The sequence below is a fragment of the Sorex araneus genome, chromosome 1 (assembly GCF_027595985.1).
Source record: "Sorex araneus isolate mSorAra2 chromosome 1, mSorAra2.pri, whole genome shotgun sequence".
Taxonomy (NCBI): Eukaryota; Metazoa; Chordata; class Mammalia; order Eulipotyphla; family Soricidae; genus Sorex; species Sorex araneus.
The window spans coordinates 294,510,015-294,532,056 of record NC_073302.1 but is presented as its reverse complement, the minus strand read 5'-3'; positions in this window follow the sequence as shown (position 1 = coordinate 294,532,056).

Below are 22,042 nucleotides of genomic sequence, written 5' to 3'. Positions count from 1 at the left end.
TACAAATCAATAACAGCACCTCTGCTCCTCATGCCGGGGCACTGTAGAAATCAATGTGAAAGGGGGACTATCTTGGGCCTCACAAAAGTGGAGAAATGAAAGAAAATCTGGTCTAGACAACAGGCAGCAAGAAGGGGCAGAGACAGTGAAAAGATCTCCAGTCTAATTGTGAGCAAGTCCCCAGGAGGTGCTCCCCAGGGCCCTGGACTCAGGATAAAGGCCCCGGACCACACATACCACACGCCACCCTACCTTATTGGCTCTAGTTCTCAAAATGTGGCCCAAACACACGACTTCCGGGAGGAGGAAATACAGCAGGGCCATCCCCGTTGGATCTGGTCTCCCTGGTCTCCTTGATGTACATTTGCAGCCCCTGCCTCAGTGCCCTCATAACCCACAAGTGCCCTGGTTACTTCGCCCTCCATTGCCCAGTGGCCAGCCTTGGTGTGGATACAAGTGGACAGACAAAACTAGAGCCATAGCACCACCTACTGGACAAAGGGAAAGATTTCTAATTATTAGACTTAACAGCAAAAAGCGCATGGTGCAAGAAAACAAAAGTGAGAATGGTACAATCACAGAAGAATATGGCATCAAGCACTTCAAGTTTTAATGTAACGTGACATCGGCAAGAGACAAAGATAGGTCTTCAAACACAAAATTCAAATCGTGGAAGACAGCCATGCTTTGGAGAGTAATGGATAGTAAATTCAGGCTGCTTATCATGAAGAAAATGAACAATGTAAGAAAACTTAGAAAGGCAATTCAATGAAATCAGAGATGAAGTCAATAAATAGAAGTATTTTACTATAGGTATTAAATTATAAAAAAAGGAACCCGACAAAGATTCAGGATTGAAGAATTTAACAGATGAGATAAAGAATGCTATTGAAAGGAATGGAAGTAAAACAGGAAGAGTAAATTAGTGAGCTTGAAGATAGAAACATGCAAATGATTCAGGGGAAGAAGAAATAGAAATTAGAAAAATTAAGTAAATGTTTCAAAATCTGTACAATTCCATTAGTAAAGTTAACATGGGAATAGTATCTCAAATGGTAAAGAAGGGAGAAAAAAAGTGTGTGTGTATGTGTGTATAAAATAGCTGAGACATTTCCAAAACTGGGGAAAAATTAAATATACAAATCCAGAACTGACAGAACACTTAATAATCTAAGCACACAGACCTAATGTCATGATACATTATACAAAAATTGTCAGAAGTCATTAACCAGAGATGATTAAAGTATACTTGGGGGAAAAGTACATGACACATAAAGGTACTCAAACTGGGTTACCACTTTCAGATTTTCCAGAAAAGATGCAAATTACAAACCAATAACTGGATAAGTAGTTTGGTGTCAGGTTCAATGCTCAGCACCAAAATGATAAATAATAAAACATTAAAGAAACCTACGAAGAAAGCATAAACTATACAACAAAACTACTCTTAAGATAGAAATGGGAAGTTAAACTTTATCAGACAAAGATAAAAGATTTCACCATAATCAGGTCTCACAAGAAATGTTCTATAGAGCCCTTGGTTATAAAACAAAACCAAAGTACACAAAAAAGTTGAGAAAGTGATAATTAAGCCACATTAGAAACTGTCTCAGGACAGGGTACTAAGCATTGAATTACAGAATAAAGGCTGATGCGAAAGAATAAGAACAGCCAAGGATGTCTTAAATTCGTCATGATGTCATAATATAATTAAGAGATAATTAATGATAAATATTAAAGGGGGCACTGCAAAAGATGGGCTCTATATAGGCAAAAGAACACAAGGTACATGAGCATAAGAAAAGACCATTGAAGATCTGAGACATTTTTCTGGATCCAGACACAAAACGCAAATAAAGAGGAAAGTGACAAAACACCATTGAAACCCAGCAAATCAGGGGTTGGAGATACCGTACAATGAGTAGGATGTTTCCTTGCACTTGGAAGACCCTGGTTTGATGCCCAGCACCAAATTTGGTCTCCCAAGTCCTGGCTAGAATAATCCCTGATCACAGAGTCAGGAGTAAGCCCTAAACACCTCTGGTGTGGCCCCAAGCCCACCCCCCCCCCCCAGCAAAAAGGAAAGAAATCCATCAAAATACAATGGCAGCTGGAAACAATAAAAAAGAAAGAATGGGAAAAGGCAGAAGCAAGTCCTCATATAGCAATAAGCGTCTCATGTAAGTGAACTGAACCTAGAAGTTTTAAAAGTAGTGCCGGGGGTCAGGATTTAAAAGCCCAAGTAGAGGTCTGGGAAGTAGCTCAAGGGGTAGCAGCACTCCTCTGACAAGACAAGGAGCTGGGTGCAATCCCCAGCACCGCAGAAGAACATGCCTCCCGCCAGGTGGCACAGGTTGAGTTAACCATCCAGGGGAGCCCGAGTACCATGAAGGGGGCGTCAGGTAGAAGCAGCGAGTTCACACAACCAGGCACCTCTGGCAGCTGCCCCAAAGTAGCGCCGCCTGTGGACATCCCCTAGAGTTAAAAGACAGGAGAGACCTTCATCCACGCACCCCTCAAAGATGTAAAGCACCAAGCCTCGAGGGGAGGAATACTGTGTGTAGGCAGAGGGACGAGGAGACTCTGAGCATTAGCTGTCGCGACATAACAAAACTTAAGAACTTGCCCAGTCCTGAAAGTAGACCACAGATAGGAAGATTAAACTACCCGTGAGTGCAAATCCCGAGCTCTTTGGAGATGGAGAAGCTGAGGCCCTGCCCGCAGAAGGGTGGGGACCAGCCAGAAAGGAGAAGTTGGGGGAGATTCTGAAAGTCCTGAGAAGAATATGAAGGGGGTGCAGCAGTTCATAGACACATTCAAGTGTACTGCACCGCATTTGATGGGGTTCAAAATAGTAGGCAACCAATCTAGAAGGAAATATATATACATATGTATGTATACATGTTTTTAGAGATATATATGTGCATATATATACACATATACATGTGTATATATATACATAAATATATATACATATAAAAGCACAAATGGCTCAACCTTTGTAACACCATTTTAGTGTTCTCTTATAGAAGGGCATAATGGCCCCTACTGAAATAGAATAATCTTCACACTCCTCTGTGGATGCTTTTTTGTATCATTTTCAGCGGTTTTTCATAACAAACAATACAAAATATATTATTTCAGTTCTGTTTTGAGACAAGGATTGGGGTTCAGGATGGAAACATCCAAAATATGGTGGTGGGATTGTTATTTTCCACATGGTGATTCAATAAAAAATAAAAATTAAAAACTTAAAAAATAGAAAAGACTATGAAAGGGACATTATATGACTGAAAATCATGGAAAACTTTGTAACTGTATATTTCATAGTGATTCAATTAAAAATAAATATTAATAACATAAAATAGAGAAATGTTAATTTGAAAGAAGATGAATGTTTAGTAATAAAATCTGTTTTTATGAACAGGGTTTGAGTGTTTATCAAGTTTCAAATGGTGAGTGCTGAGTAAATAAATGCATGTTTTGAATAATAAAAAAATGAAAGGATCATCCATATTTTCCCATGGTGATACTTAGATTAACTTTTATATATGCAGAGAACACCAAAATGAGATAATTTGGAGAAATTCTATGTAATCTTGTGCCAGGAGCCATTCTACATTTTTTATATTTTTTCCACTCTGCAGAAGCCCTTGTTTTCTCTTCTCTCTTTCTCTCTCTCTCTCTCTCTCTCTCTCTCTCTCTCTCTCTCTCTCTCTCTCTCTCCCCTACCCTCCCTCTCTCTCTCCCTCCCTCTCTCTCTTTCTTTCTCTCTCTGTCTCTCTGTCTCTCTCTCTAGCTCACTCTCTCTCACTCTCACTCCCTCTCTCCTCTCATTTCAAACTATTTTGCTTCACACACAAAGATATCAACCACATCAAAGATATCAACCCCAAGACCCACTTCTGCTCCAAAAAAAACCCTTAAAAATGCAACTTTCCAAACAAATAACAGCCTTAAAGAACTAGTGTAGCTAAACTTCTATCAGATAAATATATACTCAGCCAATAAAAGAGACAAAGATATACATAATAAGAGTATTATCAATACTTACATTGTGATCATTTGGGCAACCCGATGGATGCATTCTTAGAAGCACATCATATGCCAAGACTGAATTTTAAAAGAATCGAAAGTCCTAGAGCAAGGAAGTGGCACAAACCACAGAGCACATGTGGCACACACAGTAGGTGCCCAGGTTTGAATCCTGGCACTGCAGGGCTGGCCGCCTGAGCACAACCTGTTGGTATAACCCTGATGGCCCCCAACACCGCCGGGAAGGCTCAGCACAATAAGGAAAAGGAAGTAGCACACCTCTACAATCAATCATGTCAAGGACATTGAAATAGCAATCAAGCACTGTAAGAAAAACAAAAGCCCCAGACAAGATAAATGTACCAGTGAATTAAATCAAACCTTATGCAAACTCTCTAAAACCTACCCTTCTCAAACTTTTTCAAAACATTAAATAGGAAAGTTTCCAAGCATATTTTATTTCATATGATCAACAGTCTTCTGACACAAAGTCAGGCAAGGATATTACCCAAAAAGGAAACTCTAGAACAATATCTCTAAAGAACAAACACCTGCAAACCAAATTAAGCTATACATTAAATGGATCATAGACTGTAATTAAGTGGGATCTATTTCAAGGATTTAAGTATATGCAGATTAAATAACATTTTATTCCACATTACTAAAATGAAGGATAAAAACCATGTAATTATCTTAATAGATGCAAAGAAAACATTTGACCAGATTCAAAATCCATTTATGATTTTAAAACCCCAATAAAGTAGAGGTAGAAGGAACATAGCTCAATATTATGAGCTGCATAAATAACAAACCCACAGCTGACATCAGACTCAGTAGTAAGAAATTGAAAGTTGATCTTCTAAGATGAGGATTAGAGAAGGATGTCTACCCATTACTTTCATTCAACACAATATGGGAAGTTCTAACCAGAGCAATTAAACGAAATTTGAAAATGGAAAGGGGGAATGAAAGGAATTCATATTTGAAAAGAAGAAATAGAATTGTCCCTACACATGGCAGAATATACCTCGGAAATATATAGCCCTAAAGACTCCACTAAGTACTTTTAAAAGCCAGAAATAAATATAGTGAATTTAGAAGCTTAAAATTAATTTACAGGAAGTTGTTGTATTTCTCTCTGCCAAGACTAGCAGAAAGAGAAATATTATATAACTGCCTCAAATAAAATACAGGAATGAGTAGAACTGAAAAGGTGAAAGACCTATCTACTGAAAACATTAGATATTAGAAAGAAACAGTAGAAGAGGGGCCGGGAGATAATCCAGAGGTTAAGGCACTTTCCCTGCACGTTCTTTACCCAGAGATGGGTTCTCACGGCCTAAGAACCTCTCTCTGGCAGAGGTCCCTCCGAGCTCCACATGGAATGACAATTGTGCAGAAAGTTAAGGGTAGCCCCAAGCACCACTAGGTGCATCCCAAACCTCCCCTCCTTTGCAAATATATGGAAGAAAAAACAAATGGTAAGTAAATAAAAACTTCACATATTAGAATAGTTCGCATCACTAAATTAAGGTAATTGACGTAAGCACTATACACTAAAGCAATCTCTATTAAAAATATTTCAAAGGCATTTTTAATATATATATAGATACAAAGTCCAAAATTTATTTAGAAACACAAAAAGAACTTAAGCAGCCAATGCTTAGAATGAGGATTAAAATCAAAGATGGAAATTCAGAGTTCCAAAACTTTAAACTGTACATAAAAATCATAGTAAACAAAACAGTATCCTATAGGAAAAGACAGAAAACAGGTCCAGAAGCCAATGGAACAAAATAAAAGGCTATAAATGATGGAAACTGCAGTGTCTCACGGCTCTTCTTCTGATAGGCCTTGTGAGTTCTTATTTGGAATGCAGATAAGAACAAATAAAAAAAGCAAATGGAAGTTCTTCAATCTCTCATTTCTTGTTTCCTTATACCTCTTGAGTTGATATCATTGACTGCTCTGAGCTGCGTGCCTGTCTTCCCCTCTGCTGTCCCCTGGCTTAGACTTCCCTAGGCTGAGACGTGCAAAATCTCTCCAAAGACCTCAGCAGCCTTGGGACTCATTGTGGCTTTGCCTCTTGGGGATCACCTCAAGTACCGCCCGACATGCATGGTCGAAATCTGTATTTTCCCCTGTTATTTAGCAGTTTTAAACTGGAGGATGAATCTCAATGTTGTTATTCGATCAAAAACAAACATCAATGTCATCTCGCCTATCTCCACAGTGAGCAGTCTCTACTTCAAGACCCTCTCTCTAGAATGAACAAACTATTTATGGATGTAGCCATGACCCAAGCTCTTTCTCTGGGTCTAGAAAAACAAGACGGCTTATCTTGATCATTCTGCTATTTTTAATTGCCAAATGGCAATAATTCAATAACTCATATCCTCAAAATTTTTTATCCTAACTCATCTCTGGAAGTAGAAAAGCACTGCTTCTGGATTTCTCTAAGGGACCCCGAGTTATTCTGTGGTCTCCACTGACCCCACAGATATACGTATCCTTGCCAAATTTTGTTCTTTGCCAATAAAAAGTACATGACTACAGAAATGTTCAGTTCTTCTAATGCCTTATTTTTATTCTGCAGTTTGAGTTCTTACAAATACAGTAAAATGATAGTTTTTTCCCCTTCTGCTTTATATCTACCTTTTAATTTCAAAGAGCAGAAAAGAAGGCGAAAGAGAGCATAAAAGCATTGTCACAGTCATCACTTCAACTGCCTTACTTCAAAGGAAGTACAAGGCACAGAATAAATTAGCCAAAGTCTCACCAAGTTGAGGAAAGGGATGTTTAATAAAATACTTCCCTTATTATTGCAGTTTCTCAGGCACTAGGACTCCTCAAGTTTGCCTTTCCACCACCTCACTGAAACATTCGCAGGCTTAACTATAAAAGGTACGTAGAGCTTTCCAGAGTCAGTGGAGGCCCTTGGTAACTTACAGGAAAATGCCATTTTATTTAGTTAATTTATCTATTTTTGCTTTGAGGCCACACCTAGCAGTGTTCAGGGCTTACTCATGACTCTGTATGAGGTGCTTGGGATCGAACCTGCGTAGGTTACATGCAAAAGGCAAGAGTCATGCCCATGGTACTCTCCCCCACAGAAAAATCTTATTTAATTCTCACCACAACCCTATGGAAGGTGTGAAAGCTGGGCTGGGAGAATGAAATAATTTACCAGGGTTCAAACCCAGATGCCATTCAAGGATAAAAGTCCAACTGAGGTCTGTGGCACTCCAGAGCCTTTTCACCATAAAATAGTCATTTCACGATGTCATAAAGGAGGAGAGGAGGAGAGTGTGGGAAGATAGAAGAGGAAATCCAGGAAATAGAGAAATGAGAACAGGCAGGAGGAAGAGGAAGAGAGAAATAAGGAATAAAAAAAAATACTTTTTATCCTAGGTGTTTAACCTGCAGATAATTTCTGTGGACCTTTTTTTCCTCTCATGGTTCTCACTAAACTAAACTTCATAGGGAAAAAAAAATGCATGATACAAACCTGTATTTGATTGCTGATAATGAAACATTATCATATATATATATTTAACATATAATCATGTAATTGATGAGTGTCAAACATGCATGAAGTTGTAATCATAATTTCTAGAGTTGGAATTAAAAACTGCACCTAAAATGCAGTCACATTGCTCTGATCTTAAAGAAGCCTAAATAAAGAAACTCACCTCTGGCTATGCCTTCCCGTACTGCAGCACCTTAAGATCAATTAGTTTTCAAGAAAATTCTCTAATGTGTTACACAGCAGCAGACACAATTTTTTCTAACAAGACGCTGTTCTTAGTTTCGAGTCACAGATGACTTCTCCTTTGACCCATTATTGCTGCCAACAAAAGCTGATGCCAGTCACCAGGCTCCAAACGGATGCCCAGTGACGTCATCTAGAACACCATCTTTCCAACTAACACACTTGCCTTCAAACACCTATCCCCCCACACACGAATTTATTGTGTAACTAAGATATTTTAAATTGAAAACATAATCATACTTTTATAGCTTTTTGTGTTAGTTCCATAATCTAAGCCAAAGGTTTTCTTTATGAATTGTGACTGTTTTAGTAACTATGCACACAGACTTGGGAAGCCAATGACCCATTTTTTCATTTAATAGATTTAGCTCAAATATAATCATAAACATATCTCTGCAGGTCACTCTTTGAAGGAGGTAAATTCAAATATAAGGTGGTTATCAAAAGCTATGTTTATACTGATTACCAAAGTTTTGTTTTATATAGGTTCCACCATCAAATTGTTCAACTTGAATAGAATCAATTCAGAGAGCTGTTAGAAATTTTAAATGTCTTCTTTCCATAAATTGACTCACACATGATTCTTAAATGCTTTTCATATCCAGTTTGAAACTGAGAACTTGTTCGGGGTCAAGTTCAGTTTGGTATTTCATGGTTCTGAAAAAGAAAATGAACTTTTCAAAAAGAATAGAATCCCAGTCTTCGTTATTGGCATGCCAAGTGCCAGCATGCATGGGTTTTACATAAAATCTAAAAGATAAATTTGGCTGATGTGTTTTCCAGTTAAACATTAGCTTTCACGTGTAGTGTAGGACTTACATTCCAGGAGAGCAAGTGTGTAACTGAGACACAAGGTATTTAAAACAGGTGGAAGCCATGCATAGCTGCCTTTGGAAGTTTAATTCCACAGTAGATGATTAAATAGAATTTCTTGGGCAAATAAGGAAAAGCCAGTCCAAATTAAGTTTTTGCAATTTTTACTGTATAAGATATTTATATACTGCTTTTTGTGTTCATTATAATTACTATCACAGTTATACTGTTTCACAACCATCTTTTCCTCATTTAATAATCTCATGTATATTGGTGGTGTTAAGCAATAACTGAGCTAAATATTCAAACAACAGGGTCAATAACACTGATTTTGTGAGACCCAAACTTTAATAACCAAACTTAAAAGGCACCTATCGAAATGGGAGGCTAGGCTTTGGGGAGATGATGGGAGGAGTGTGGGAGAGAAAACCTGAGAGCAATAGTGGAGGGATTGATGACGGGACTTTGTGTGTCAAAAATCCGACTATGTAATACTTGGCGCTTTAATAAAATTTTGAAAAATAAAACCATCTCATGTATTAAAGTATATCCAAGATCAGAAGCAAATCTGAACAGCAGGTACCAAGTGTACTATGCAAAATTAAAGGGCTCATCATTTATACAAATAGTGGGTTTAAACTAGATTCCTGTCCAATTCAAAGTTTATTAGATGAAGTTGAAACTGTAGTCCAGAAATGCTGCATCTAGTGCACTCAACACAATGATCTCTTTCATCTGGTTCCTTCAGCAGAGCAGTCTTGGTCATATAAGACAAAAAATCAAGAAACAAGAGTCAGGAATCAGCAAGGGACACTGGGAGAAAGTCAGAGAACACGACTTGGTACTGATGCTGAGTGGATCACCACACAGAAAGACCACAATTTAATGTACTTCATTGTTCTGTCATGGTTATCCATCATTGAGGATGATGTCAGGGACCAACCCTTGTCTAAGCACCTCACAGTTGAAGAAATCAGCACATCAAGACAAACAATGGCTCTATAGAAAAATACTCCTTTTTTTCCTCTATATGTTTCATCCTTTGACAAGTTGTGTTAAAGAAAGGGGAGTGGAAGATACTAGAAATCCCTCGGGTAAGTGGGAAGATGGGGGTGGGGTGCGCTTTGTGAAAGTGATGGGAGAGAAAAATAGTGACTTACCATGACTAATAGAGAAAAGAAGAATAGAGAAACCAACTGAGAGCCCTCTTTAAAACTCTGGTCATCATCAGCTTCCCAAGGCAAAGCTCTAAATCCCAGAAATGGACTGCAAGGATTTCTACCTGGAACTTTCTCAAAAGAAACCCTTCAGAGAGATGATGCTGAGAAAATATTTGAACTATTCAGTGCAAAGGAGTCAACATTTGCAAATCAATAAATATATATAATAATGAAAAAGTATGTTTCTGTCCTTCCCATTCAGTCCGTATTGCTCCCGACAGTCTCTCATTTCTCCTGTTCATACAGCTCCCTCTGGGGCTAGGACTTGTGGCTAGCCAGTTGGCTGTCTCTGGGCTCCTTTGCATAGCATCCCATGCTCTTCCTGTTTGTATGGAAACCCATGTGTTCCCCAAAGATAGGAGTCCCCTTCAGCTTCTCCTATGGAGACTCATTCTTTCTCCGATGTGAGAATGTAGAAAAGAATCTGGCTGCTTCCCTCACATATTATGCTTTTATTCCATTGCACTCACTGTAAACTCTTATCTTTCTTTGAGAAAGAAAATAGATTGTGCCCCATCTCTTCGAGTCTCCACTGTGCAGTCTTTATTATTCCAAGACCTTCACGGTACACCCTTTCATTCACAAGGACCAGTCTGGTGGCTTGCAGTCTGCTGTATACTTTCTCTAGTTAAGTCTCCAAGCTGTACCCATGTCTAAATGAAGATAGTTAAACTTTAATTTCTTCCCAAAAAACCCTTAACATTTTCTTCTCTTTGCGGACTGGAGCAATAGCACAGAGGGTAGGGCGTTTGCCTTGCACACAGCCAACCCGGGTTTGATTCCTCCGTCCCTCTGGGAGAGCCCGGCAAGCTACGGAGAGTATCCCACCTGCATGGCAGAGCCTGGCAAGATAATGGTGGCATATTAGATATGCCAAAAACAGTAACAACAAATCTCACAATGGAGACATTACTGGTTCCCGCTCAAGCAAATCGATGAACAACGGGACGACAGTGCTACAGTGCTACAGTTCTATAGCTGCCATTCTCCCCACCTCATCCTGGGCCGCTTCTTGTATAAATTGTATAAGTTCTGAATTGAAGTATCATACTTTCCAACCACAACTTCTTGTATCTTCAGCTTTCCCATCTAAGTTCCTCCATAGAGGCATGCTTGGATCTCACTGACACATTCTTTAGCATCTCTCCCCTTTTCTCAGTATCCAACCACATCAGTTGCCATATTTTCCTTACTACTTAGAAAACCCTTCATTAAAACCCAGTATTTGTAAATGTTCTATATTCCTTTATTTGTCATGTGTTCTTGTACCCACTTAAAAAACTCTCACTTCTTCTTATGGAAAATAGACTGAGGGGACTGGGATGTCAGTAGATTTTCTCTTCAGTGGCCCTTTAATTCTGCACCTACTACAGTTTCCCTTCCCTTTTCTTTTTAAACTTAAACCCACACAGCTCCTATCTCAAAAGTCTCTAGCATCCTACTCATTTCTTGCTCAGAAGATGATTCAAAATTATCAAAAGTCAGTAATTAGTGGTGCTCTAAGTTGTCTGTCACCAGATTGTTAATACACCAGAGATACCAAATTCCTTCAGTGGAGAGAGAGTTCCTTTCTTTGCAGCCTCTTCTCTCTGCAGGAGCTTCTTCTTGAAATGTTGCATTATCATTTATGTGGCTTCAATTTTATATCTTCAACTTTCCCTGTGTATAGGACTTTTTCCATCAACATTAAAATTAACTTCTCTATGAAACCAAAAACTTTCTCCCTAGCCATTAGAGTTTACCCCCATCCCTTTCTTTTTCCCTGATTGTACTTGAATGATATTTCTCCTACACATGCTTTTCATGCTTCTTATATAGTTTATGAATTTCTTCACACAAAAGGCTTCCATATCTACCATGCAGCAACATTTTTGAAAACCGCAGTGATCTTTATCTAATTCATGAATTTGTTCACTCAAAAAAGTTTTCATCTCCATCTTACAGCATCTGTTGCTCTCTATCTGTTGCAAATCCATGGAACAAATTATCATTTTACTTTACTTGTTTTCAGTATTACATAAAGATTCCCATCTCTATTTGTAAAATATTCTCTCTTGTTTTGCATGATGTATGATCTTGACAATTCTCCTATCTCTTGGAGAGCTTCATAATTCTTTGTCATCCCTCCTCTACCTACCTCTTTCTCTTCCCTTCCTCCTCCCACTGCTCTTCATTCTATCATTCTTCCTCTTCCTTTACCTCTTCCCTTGCCTCTTTCTTTACCTCTCCTCTTCCTCTTCCTTTTCCTTTTCCCTTTCCTCTTCCTCTTCCTCTTCTCTTCTTCTTCTTCTTCTTCTTCTTCTTCTTCTTCTTCTTCTTCTTCTTCTTCTTCTTCTTCTTCTTCTTCTTCTTCTTCTTCTTCTTCTTCTTCTTCTTCTTCTTCTTCTTCTTCTTCTTCTTCCTTCTTTGCACCACTCCTCAATTCTCTTCTTCTTCCTCCTCCCAATCATCCTAATCTCCTTCTTTTTCCTCCTTCTTATCTTGTAGCTCTTAGATTTATTCTCTTGCAGTTGCTCCTGGAATTAACATTTTTATGATCTCATATATTTCTTTATATATATGATTATTATTCAAGCCAGACCACTCTTCTAAGCTGCTTTTCACAGTTATCCCCTTGGTCTCCCCATGTAAACTACATCAATTTCAACTTATTCAAAATTGAGTTTCCAAGTTCCTCTAAACTCTAATTCTTTCCTCAACCCAGTCTCTCTCTCTCTCTCTCTCTCTCTCTCTCTCTCTCTCTCTCTCTCTCTCTCTCTCTCTCTCTCTCTCACACACACACACACACACACACACAAAGAAGTTCGGTTAGTCTCACCTCCTCTACCTTGTAACTAAATCTTAGGAAGTCTACATTTTGCATATTTCTCTAAACTGCCAATTTCTCTCTATCTCTATTTTGAAACCTAGTTCAGGCTATACTATTCTATCAGAAAACAGGAAGAAAGAACATACAGAAATATAACTAAGTATGACATTCCCAGCCAAAAATAGTCCATCAATTTTCACGGCATTTCAGACAAAACTCAAAATCCAAATTTGACTCATATTTTTTCAAAACATTAGCTTTCTGTCTGGTTCTTCAAGGTCCAAATTCCATCTCATGTTTCAAGGACCTAATAATTCTGCTCAGAAATCTTTCTCTCTTCTGTTTATGAAAAATATGTTTATATTCATATGACTTGTCTCCTTATTTTTTAAATATGGGCTGCCTCGGATGCATTTCTAAGTGGAAGCAAACTCAGTACCTTGCTGAAAGGTCCTCGCACTATCTCTCTCAGAACTCTAAGCTATTCTTCCCACTCTCCAAGACATGGGTTGAAGAATACAGATGACAACCTAATCATATAATTATATATCCCAAGCCCATTGCCAGAACCTCTTCCAATCCATCACATATTCTAGAATTGTGTGTGTTGGTGGTTTGGAGACAGGAGGGTACTCAGGTCATTCCTATTCTTTATAGGCATCTGGTAACAAGAGTCATCCTAGAAACTGCTGTAAAAGTCTACAGAGGAGGAAATGGAATGATATTAAATCACACATCCAGGACTGTGAGATCTGCACATAAAACTCTTCTTCACAGTAGAAAGAAGCTGGAGTCAGAAGAGAAGGCAAATGTGAAGGTTAAGAGCCCCACTGTGTGATTTCATCACCAGACTGAATAGGAGAGCATCAGAGTTACTTGCACAGAGCCATAAAATGATAATAGACACTGGCCCGAAGCATGCTCTCATTGGCAGTGTGAAATTAAAATCCTAGAAAAGCACCTCACATTCCCTCATGTGCAACTTTCACAGAAGAAAGAACAATGAAAAAAATACAAAAAAAAGAGACCAATAGTTTAAAACTGAACAATTTGCAACAGCATAAAACAACAGAGATAACCCAATGGATAAATTTGGGGGTAAATATTGATTAAAAAGTGATGGCTTCAGGAACCTCTTTCATGCAGCAGATACAATGCACACCTCATGTGCAGGTAACTAAGAATATTCCTTTTAATGAGTTATAAAATGCAATTCCTATCTTATTGAGTGCTTTCTCATTACACATTATATTCCTTATGCTAATCTAGTGGCTAGACTTTGCATTAACTCTCAGATGGCTTGGAGGCCTATAAACAATTATGGAAGTTGAGTCCTCTAACACTAAATACTTGGATTAATGTTTGAGAAAACTAATTATGGTAGAAGAGTTTTGAGCTAAATGTTACCCTAGAGGTTTTTAAAGAAAAAGTCAGAAAAACTCATCATAAACTTTGCTTATAAACTTATTATCAACAGCAATTTCAGGGTAGAAAATAATGATCAGGTTAAGATCCCTAAAGTAAATTTATCACTGTTGATAACTCTCACTAATATTAAAAGATAGAAACTTTGAGAGTCCAGGATATGCCAGGAGTATTTATCTGTAATCCTAGAAAAATAGGCCAGTAAAGCTTTGATTTAGAAAATGGTGAATTAGTATACTAAGATTCATGTCCAAGTGATAACCAGAGAAATAACAATTAAAACAAGAAAACAGTCAACAAAAACTCCAGTCTTGAGATGATACCGGAACTGGAAATTTTAATCAATTCAATTTCATGCTGTATTTTAAAAAGTCTACATTCTATGTACCTTGTAGATTCATGTCTCATATTAAGGTCTTTAATCCACTTTGATCTGACTTTTGTGCCTGGCATTAGACAGAGGTCAGAGTTCATTTTTTTGCAGGTAGCTATCCAGTTTTCCCAGCACCACTTGTTGAAGAGGCTTTCCTTGTTCTACTTCATGTTTCTTGCTCTTTTGTCAAAAATTAAGTGGCCATATATTTGAGGGTCTGTAACATGATATTCAACTCTGTTCCATTGGTCTACAGGTCTGTTTCTAGCCCAATACCATGCTGTTTTAATTACTACTGCTTTGTAGTGAGTTTGAAATTGGGGAAGGTGATGCCACCCATCTTCTTTTCCCCAAGGATTGCTTTAGCTATTCGTGGGAGTTATTGTTCCATATGAATTTCAGGAGTGTTTTGTCTATTTCTTTGAAAAAAAGTCATGGGTATCCTGATAGGGACCACATTAAATTTGTATAGTGCTTTGGGCAGTATTGCCATTTTGATAATGTTAATTCTCCCTATCCATGAGCAGGGGATGTGTCTCCATTCCCTAGTGTCCTCTTTTCTTTCTTTCTTTTTTTAAGTTTTTTTATTAGTGAATCACCATGAGGTACAGTTACAAACTTATGAACTTTCATGTTTGCATTTCAGTCATACAATGATCGTTTACCCATCCCTCCACCAGTGCCCTAGGTCCTTCACCTCTTTGGTTAAGCTGATTCTAAGGTACTTGATTTTCTGAGATACTATTGTGAATGGGATTTTTTTTTTTTTAAATGTCTCTTTCTTCTCTTTCATTATTTGTAAATAAGAAAGCCACGGATTTTTGGGTGTTGATTTTGTAGCCTGCCTCTTTACTATATCGAACTATTGTTTCTAGGAGCTTTTCTGTAGAGTCTTTAGGGTTTTCTAAGTATAGTATCACATTGTCTGCAAATAGTGACAACTTGACCTCTTCCTTTACTATCCATATTCCCTTGATATCTTTTTCTTGTCTAGCTGCTATGGCCAGGATTTCCAGTACTATATTGAATAGGAGTGGTGAAAGCGGGCAACCTTGTCTTATGCCCAGTCTTAGAGGGAAGGCTTTGAGTTTTTCCCCATTGAGAATGATACTTGCCGGCAGCTCTCCCCATTGGCCACCTGGGCTCAAGGGCCTTGGGCCACCCCCCCCCCAGCTGGCGCACAGATTTGGTCTCAGGACCTCCAAAAAATGTTGTTGAGGAATATCCCTACACACAACCCCAAATGTATGACCATCTAATCTTTGATAAGGGAGCAAGAGAAGTGAAGTGGAGCAAGGAAAGCCTCTTTAACAAATGGTGCTGGCACAACTGGACAACCACATGCAAAAAAATGGGTTTAGACCTTGACCTGACACCATGCACAAAAGTCAGATCAAAATGGATTAAAGACCTCAACATTAGACCACAAACCATAAGGTACATTGAAGACAAGGTCGGCGAAACCCTCCACGATATTGAAGATAAGGGTATCTTCAAAGGTGACACGGAACTAAGCAATCTAGTAAAAACAGAGATCAACAAATGGGACTACATTAAACTAAAAAGCTTCTGCACCGCAAGAGATACAGTGACCAGAATACAAAGACTATCCACAGAATGGGAAAGGATATTTACACAATACCCATCAGATAAGGGGTTGATATCAATGGTATATAAAGCACTGGTTGAGCTCTACAAGAAGAAAACATCCAACCCCATCAAAAAATGGGGCAAAGAAATGAACAGAAACTTTACCAAGGAAGAAATACGAATGGCCAAAAGGCACATGAAAAAGTGCTCTACATCACTAATCATCAGAGAGATGCAGATCAAAACAACCATGAGATACCACCTCACACCACAGAGACTAGCACACATCCAAAAGAACAAAAGCAACCGCTGTTGGAGAGGATGTGGGGAGAAAGGGACCCTTCTTCACTGCTGGTGGGAATGCCGACTGGTTCAGCCCTTCTGGAAAACAATTTGGACGACTCTCAAAAAATTAGATATTGAATTCCCATTTGACCCAGCAATACCACTGCTGGGAATATATCCCAGAGAATCAAAAAAGTACAATCGAAACAACATCTGCACATGTATGTTCATCGCAGCACTGTTTACAATAGCCAGAATCTGGAAAAAACCCGAATGCCCCAGAATGGATGACTGGTTGAGGAAACTTTGGTACATCTATACAATGGAATACTATGCAGCTGTTAGAAAAAAGGAGGTCAAGAATTTTGTAGTTAAGTGGATGGGCATGAAAAGTTTCATGCTGAGTGAAATGAGTCAGAAAGAGAGAGACAGACATAGAAAGATTGCACTCATCTATGGTATATAGAATAACAGAGTGGGAGACTAACACCCAAGAACTGTAGAAATAAGTACCAGGAGGTTGACTCCATGGCTTCGAGGCTGGCCTCACGTTCCGGGGAAAGGTCAACTCAGAGAAGCGATCACCAACTACATTGCAGTCGAAGGCCATGTGGGGGAAGGGAGTTGCGGGCTGAATGAGGGCTAGAGACTGAGCACAGCGGCCACTCAACACCTTTGTTGCAAACCACAACAGCTAATTAGAGAGAGAAAGCAGAAGGGAATGCCTTGCCACAGTGGCAGGGTGGGGTGGGGGGGAGATGGGATTGGGGAGGGTGGGAGGGACACTGGGTTTACGGGTGGTGGAGAATGGGCACTGGTGAAGGGATGGGTTCCCAAACTTTGTATGAGGGAAGTGTGAGCACAGAAGTGTATAAATCTGTAACTGTACCCTCACGGTGATTCTCTAATTAAAAATAAATAAATTATTAAAAAAAATAAATAAATAAAAAAATAAAAAAAAAATAAAAAATGTTGTTGAGACTCCAGAGGGTTTTTATACAATAGATGCACTCTGTCTCTGTCTCTGTCTCTCTGTCTCTCTCTCTTGCCCTCGCCTTCTCCTTCCACCTCCATATAAGAGATTAAAAGAAAGAAATCACTGTCAGCACTGTCATCCCATTGCTCATCGATGTGCTCAAGTGGGCACCAGTAACGTCTCCACTGTGAGACTTGTTGTTACTGTTTTGGGTATATTGAGTACACCACGGGTAGCTTGCCAGGCTCTGCCGTGGAGCCAAGATACATTTAGTAGCTTGCCAGGATCTCTTAGAGGGATGGAGGAATTGAACCCAGGTTGGCCACGTGCAAGGCAAATGCCTTACCTGCTGTAAAATATTATTTTCCAAAATAGTGATTTTCACTAGAGCTATAGCACAGTGGGTAGGGTGTTTGCCTTGCACGTGGCCAACCCGGGTTTAATTTCTCTGGTCCTTTCAGAGAGCCCAGCAAGCTACCTAGAGTATCCCACCTGTACGGCAGAGCCTGGCAATCTACACGTGGTGCATTCGATATGCCAAAAACAGTAACAAGAATTCTCACAATGGAGGCGTTATTGGTTCCCCTTTCGAGCAAATCAATGAACAATGGGAAGACAGTGCTACAGTGCTATCGTAACTATAGGAAATGTTCCTGTACCTTTTATAATGATCCGTTAACCTATAGACAGACCACACTGATGATGTCAATCAAATGTATGATTGAAGTTCTACATAGATCTGCATATCATGTATAGCAAAAACAATGAATGACTTTTCAAAGAATAGTGTGTAGTGTTCCACCCTCTTGAATGACCCTGGTCAGTCTACCCTTGCTGTTGTCCCACAAGAACTTGTGAGTGAACCTTGTCCTCCGTGGGTGGTGGCCTCCTGTTCTCTTACTAGACCCCAGTGCAGCGTGATTGTTGACACCATCTACCCCATGTCCATCAACTAAACTACAGCAGATGTGGCCCTAATCTCTTCCATGTGGTAAGAAACATCATTTATAAGTGTATTGGGGACTTCTGCGAGTTATGCAACAGCAGCTGGAAACTGTAATTTTCTCCAACAAATTATATGCAATACGGGTGTGAAATTACAAAGGGTGAATGGAGTCCCCAGTTCTGGCACCTTATTAAATACTTTGCAATGTTTTCTCCATGAAGAGAAAGAAAGAAAGAAAGAAAGAAAGAAAGAAAGAAAGAAAGAAAGAAAGAAAGAAAGAAAGAAAGAAAGAAAGAAAGAAAGAAAGAAAGAAAGAAAGAAAGAAAGAAAGAAAGAAAGAAAGAAAGAAAGAAAGAAAGAAAGAAGGAAGGAAGGAAGGAAGGAAGGAAGGAAGGAAGGAAGGAAGGAAAGAAAGAAAGAAAGAAAGAAAGAAAGAAAGAAAGAAAGAAAGAAAGAAAGAAAGAAAGAAAGAAAGAAAGAAAGAAAGAAAGAAAGAAAGAAAGAAAGAAAGAGACCACATGCCTGATCTTGAGGGTATAGCCACGTGATCCCAAAATATTCTGATAGGTATTCATGTGCAATTCTTCCTAATTTTAGTCCCTTCAGTCAGACTGCATTAGACAAGAGAAAAATGAGTTGTGAGGTTAGGATGAAAGGTTTTAGAGTATAATAAATATCTCTAATACCAGATGTCTTAGCAAGAATGATATGGCTTGTTTGCAGACTTGAATTCCAAAAGTGGCTTCTTGTTACAAAAAAGGTCATAAAGTTGCTTTTTAAAATTTCCGTTCTCAACAACAGAGGAAGCTCAACATATTATTAACAAAGTACACCAGGGACAAATATATGGTTAAATTAGTGTGGGTTTCATCTTAATGGAGCCTAAGCTATGAAAACAGCACTGGAGACTGAAAGCGAATCACACATCATGGTCGATGGTTCTGCTCTCTGTGCTGGTCCAGAGAGAACGGATAGCAGTGATTCTGGTAATTCTTCCCACGTTCTCCTTGGTAACAGTTAGAGTGAAGGTGAGATAAGAGATCAAATCTGTGATCCTACCTCTTTGCTTCTCAGATTAGGTTGTACCTGCCATTCAAATGTCCCTAAATACAAGTCATTTAATTGGTATTTGATTTAATTCTGGAGGGAAATCGGTAAGACCTTCTCCTATATGGACCTTCCTGAGGGATCCTTAATGGAATTTTATCTAAGCACATTTTTTTCTTGAGAAATTGATTTAAAAGCCTAGTCTTCATGGAAGATAAAATCCCCTATGTAAAGATCCGGACAGAAGTGCAGCTGGTTTATTATGTTCTGAGCCGAAATTGAATTCCTAGCATAACAAGCAGGAAGGCTGAGCACACAGCTCTTTTGAGCTTCCTTGTATTTTCTGAAAGGTCTAAATGGACTGATTGTATAGCTTTGGATACTTTGCTTAGATTTTTTAAATCGTAAAAGTCGTACCTGTTCATCTTTGAATATTCAGCAATCTTGAGAAGCTTACATAGGCACAGAAACAAAACTGTTAGCATTTATATATATATATATATACCTATATATTATACATATGATTTTATACTTTAACATGTTTCAGATTATTTGATTGATATTTCTTATGTCAGGAATATTTATATTCAACCTGATTTTGATAACTTAATTAGTACCTCTTTGGAATGCAACAATTTATTTAACCAACATCTGATTATACTTTAGGGTGCTGATATCTATAATTTTATTTTTAGATGATGGAATAAAATCGTTCATTAATGCACATTTTTAAATAACTGGTATCCCTTTAGGATAAATTTCTGTGTGTGAACTTGTCAGTTCAGGGGAAATGGACATTAATTAGTTATTAATATTTAGATACAAATCCTTGCTGGGCTAAAATGGGAAATTCACGTGTCCTCTTATCCCAGCCAAGAAACTCTGACTATAAATTCCTCAGAGAGCTTGTCTCAAAGCAAACACACTGCACAGCTCTCAAATCCTTTAGGCAAAACTAATCAGGGTTTTGACTATAAGGTAACCTCACCCCACCCCAAGCTCCCAAGCTCCGTGAAGGAAGAAGAGAATTTCTAACCCCAATGCTTACACACCCTGTCAGCTATTCAATCTTTCTTGGGTGACAGTAATGTATACCCACACCATCTTAGACTGAGCGGTTCTAAATAACATCTCTGTATTGGGTCATGTGGGAATGAATCATTTCCACCATTGTGGGCCAGGAGCTTCTCCAGCATCTTGGACCATAAGTCATTCATCTCCATGGAGCATATACCAACTACAGTTCCCTGCACCACAGCTGGTCTGTGTGGGGCATTTCCTGGCAGCAGACAAGGAAGACAGTGACAAGGAGAGACAGGGCCAGGAATATGGCTCCATGGTTGGTAGCCTGTCTCATGAGCTAGGGGAGAAGGCAGCTGGAACAGAGAAGAGATCACTAAGTTAATGATGGTTGGAGGGATCATTCAGGATGGGACATGTGTGCTGAGAGTAGATAAAGGACCAAATGTGATGATCTCTCAGTATCTGTTTTGAAAACCATAATGCCCCAAAGTAGAGAGAGAGAGTATGAGGAAATTGTCTGCCATAGAGGCAGGGGACAGATTGGGGTGGGGTGGGGGTATACTGGGGACATTGGTGATGGAAAATGTGCACTGGTGGAGGGATTAATGTTCAATCATCATATGACTGCAGCTCAATCTGAAAGCTTTGTTACTGTATCTCACGGTGATTCAATAAAAAAAAGGAAGATGGTGTGAATCGGACCGATGCTTTTGAATCCTGTGGTACCTGAGAGCTTGAGACATTAACCAAGACCCCTTTCAGAAAGCCGTCTCTGACACAGTGCCCTGTGCTCAGACACAAGGTCCCACCACAAACCCTCAATATCTTTTGTCTGGGAAAAAGTGTTATGATGTCTCAGAAATTTCTATTGTCTTGGGAGCCAAAGAAGGCAGATTCACGTAATATGGAGACGACAATGTTAGGTAGAAAATTGTAGTCATTTGTTCTCCATAGTAGTCAATTGATCTCAAGTTATAGAATCTAAACTATTTCCTGCCAGTCTGATGTACATATATTTTCCTGTGTGGGAAATAGTTTTTAGTTTAAAACACAGTTCTTCTTATCTTGGCATTTCCTCACTGTGAGGACTGGCTTGTGAACTGCTGGAGGAAGAGCAGTGTCTTTTTCCTTCACCTACCAAATTCTAGTACCATAGTCAAATCCCCCTGGGAGAGGGTGGGCAACTGAAAATGCCTTCAGACATTGTGAATTGTTCCCTAATGGAGAAAATTGTCCATAAGTGATAAGCCTTGATCTGGAAGTTTGTAGATTTTTTTTTATCTAAGATGTTAATCCTAATTAACTAGAATTTTACAAAATTATTTATTAACTCTTTCTTTTTTTTAATTTTATTTTATTGAATCACCATGTGGAAAATTACAATGCTTTCAGGCTTAAGTCTTAGTCTTAGTCTTAGTCATACAATGCAGTAAATCTTTCTTTTAAGTAAATGTTTTTGATATCATTCATTCCTATGGACCAGGATTTACAGCACTCTTCAAGACTGAGAAAGAAGCTTTAATCAAAAGTTTGTGCAGCACCCAAATATATGATCATCTAATCTTTGATAAGGGAGCAAGAAATGTGAAGTGGAGCAAGGTAAGCATGTTTAACAAATTGAGCTGGCAAAACGGGACAGCTACATGCAAAAAAAAAAATGGGCTTAGACCTCCACCTATCACCATGTACAACAGTCAGATCAAATTGGATTAAAGACCTCAACATCAG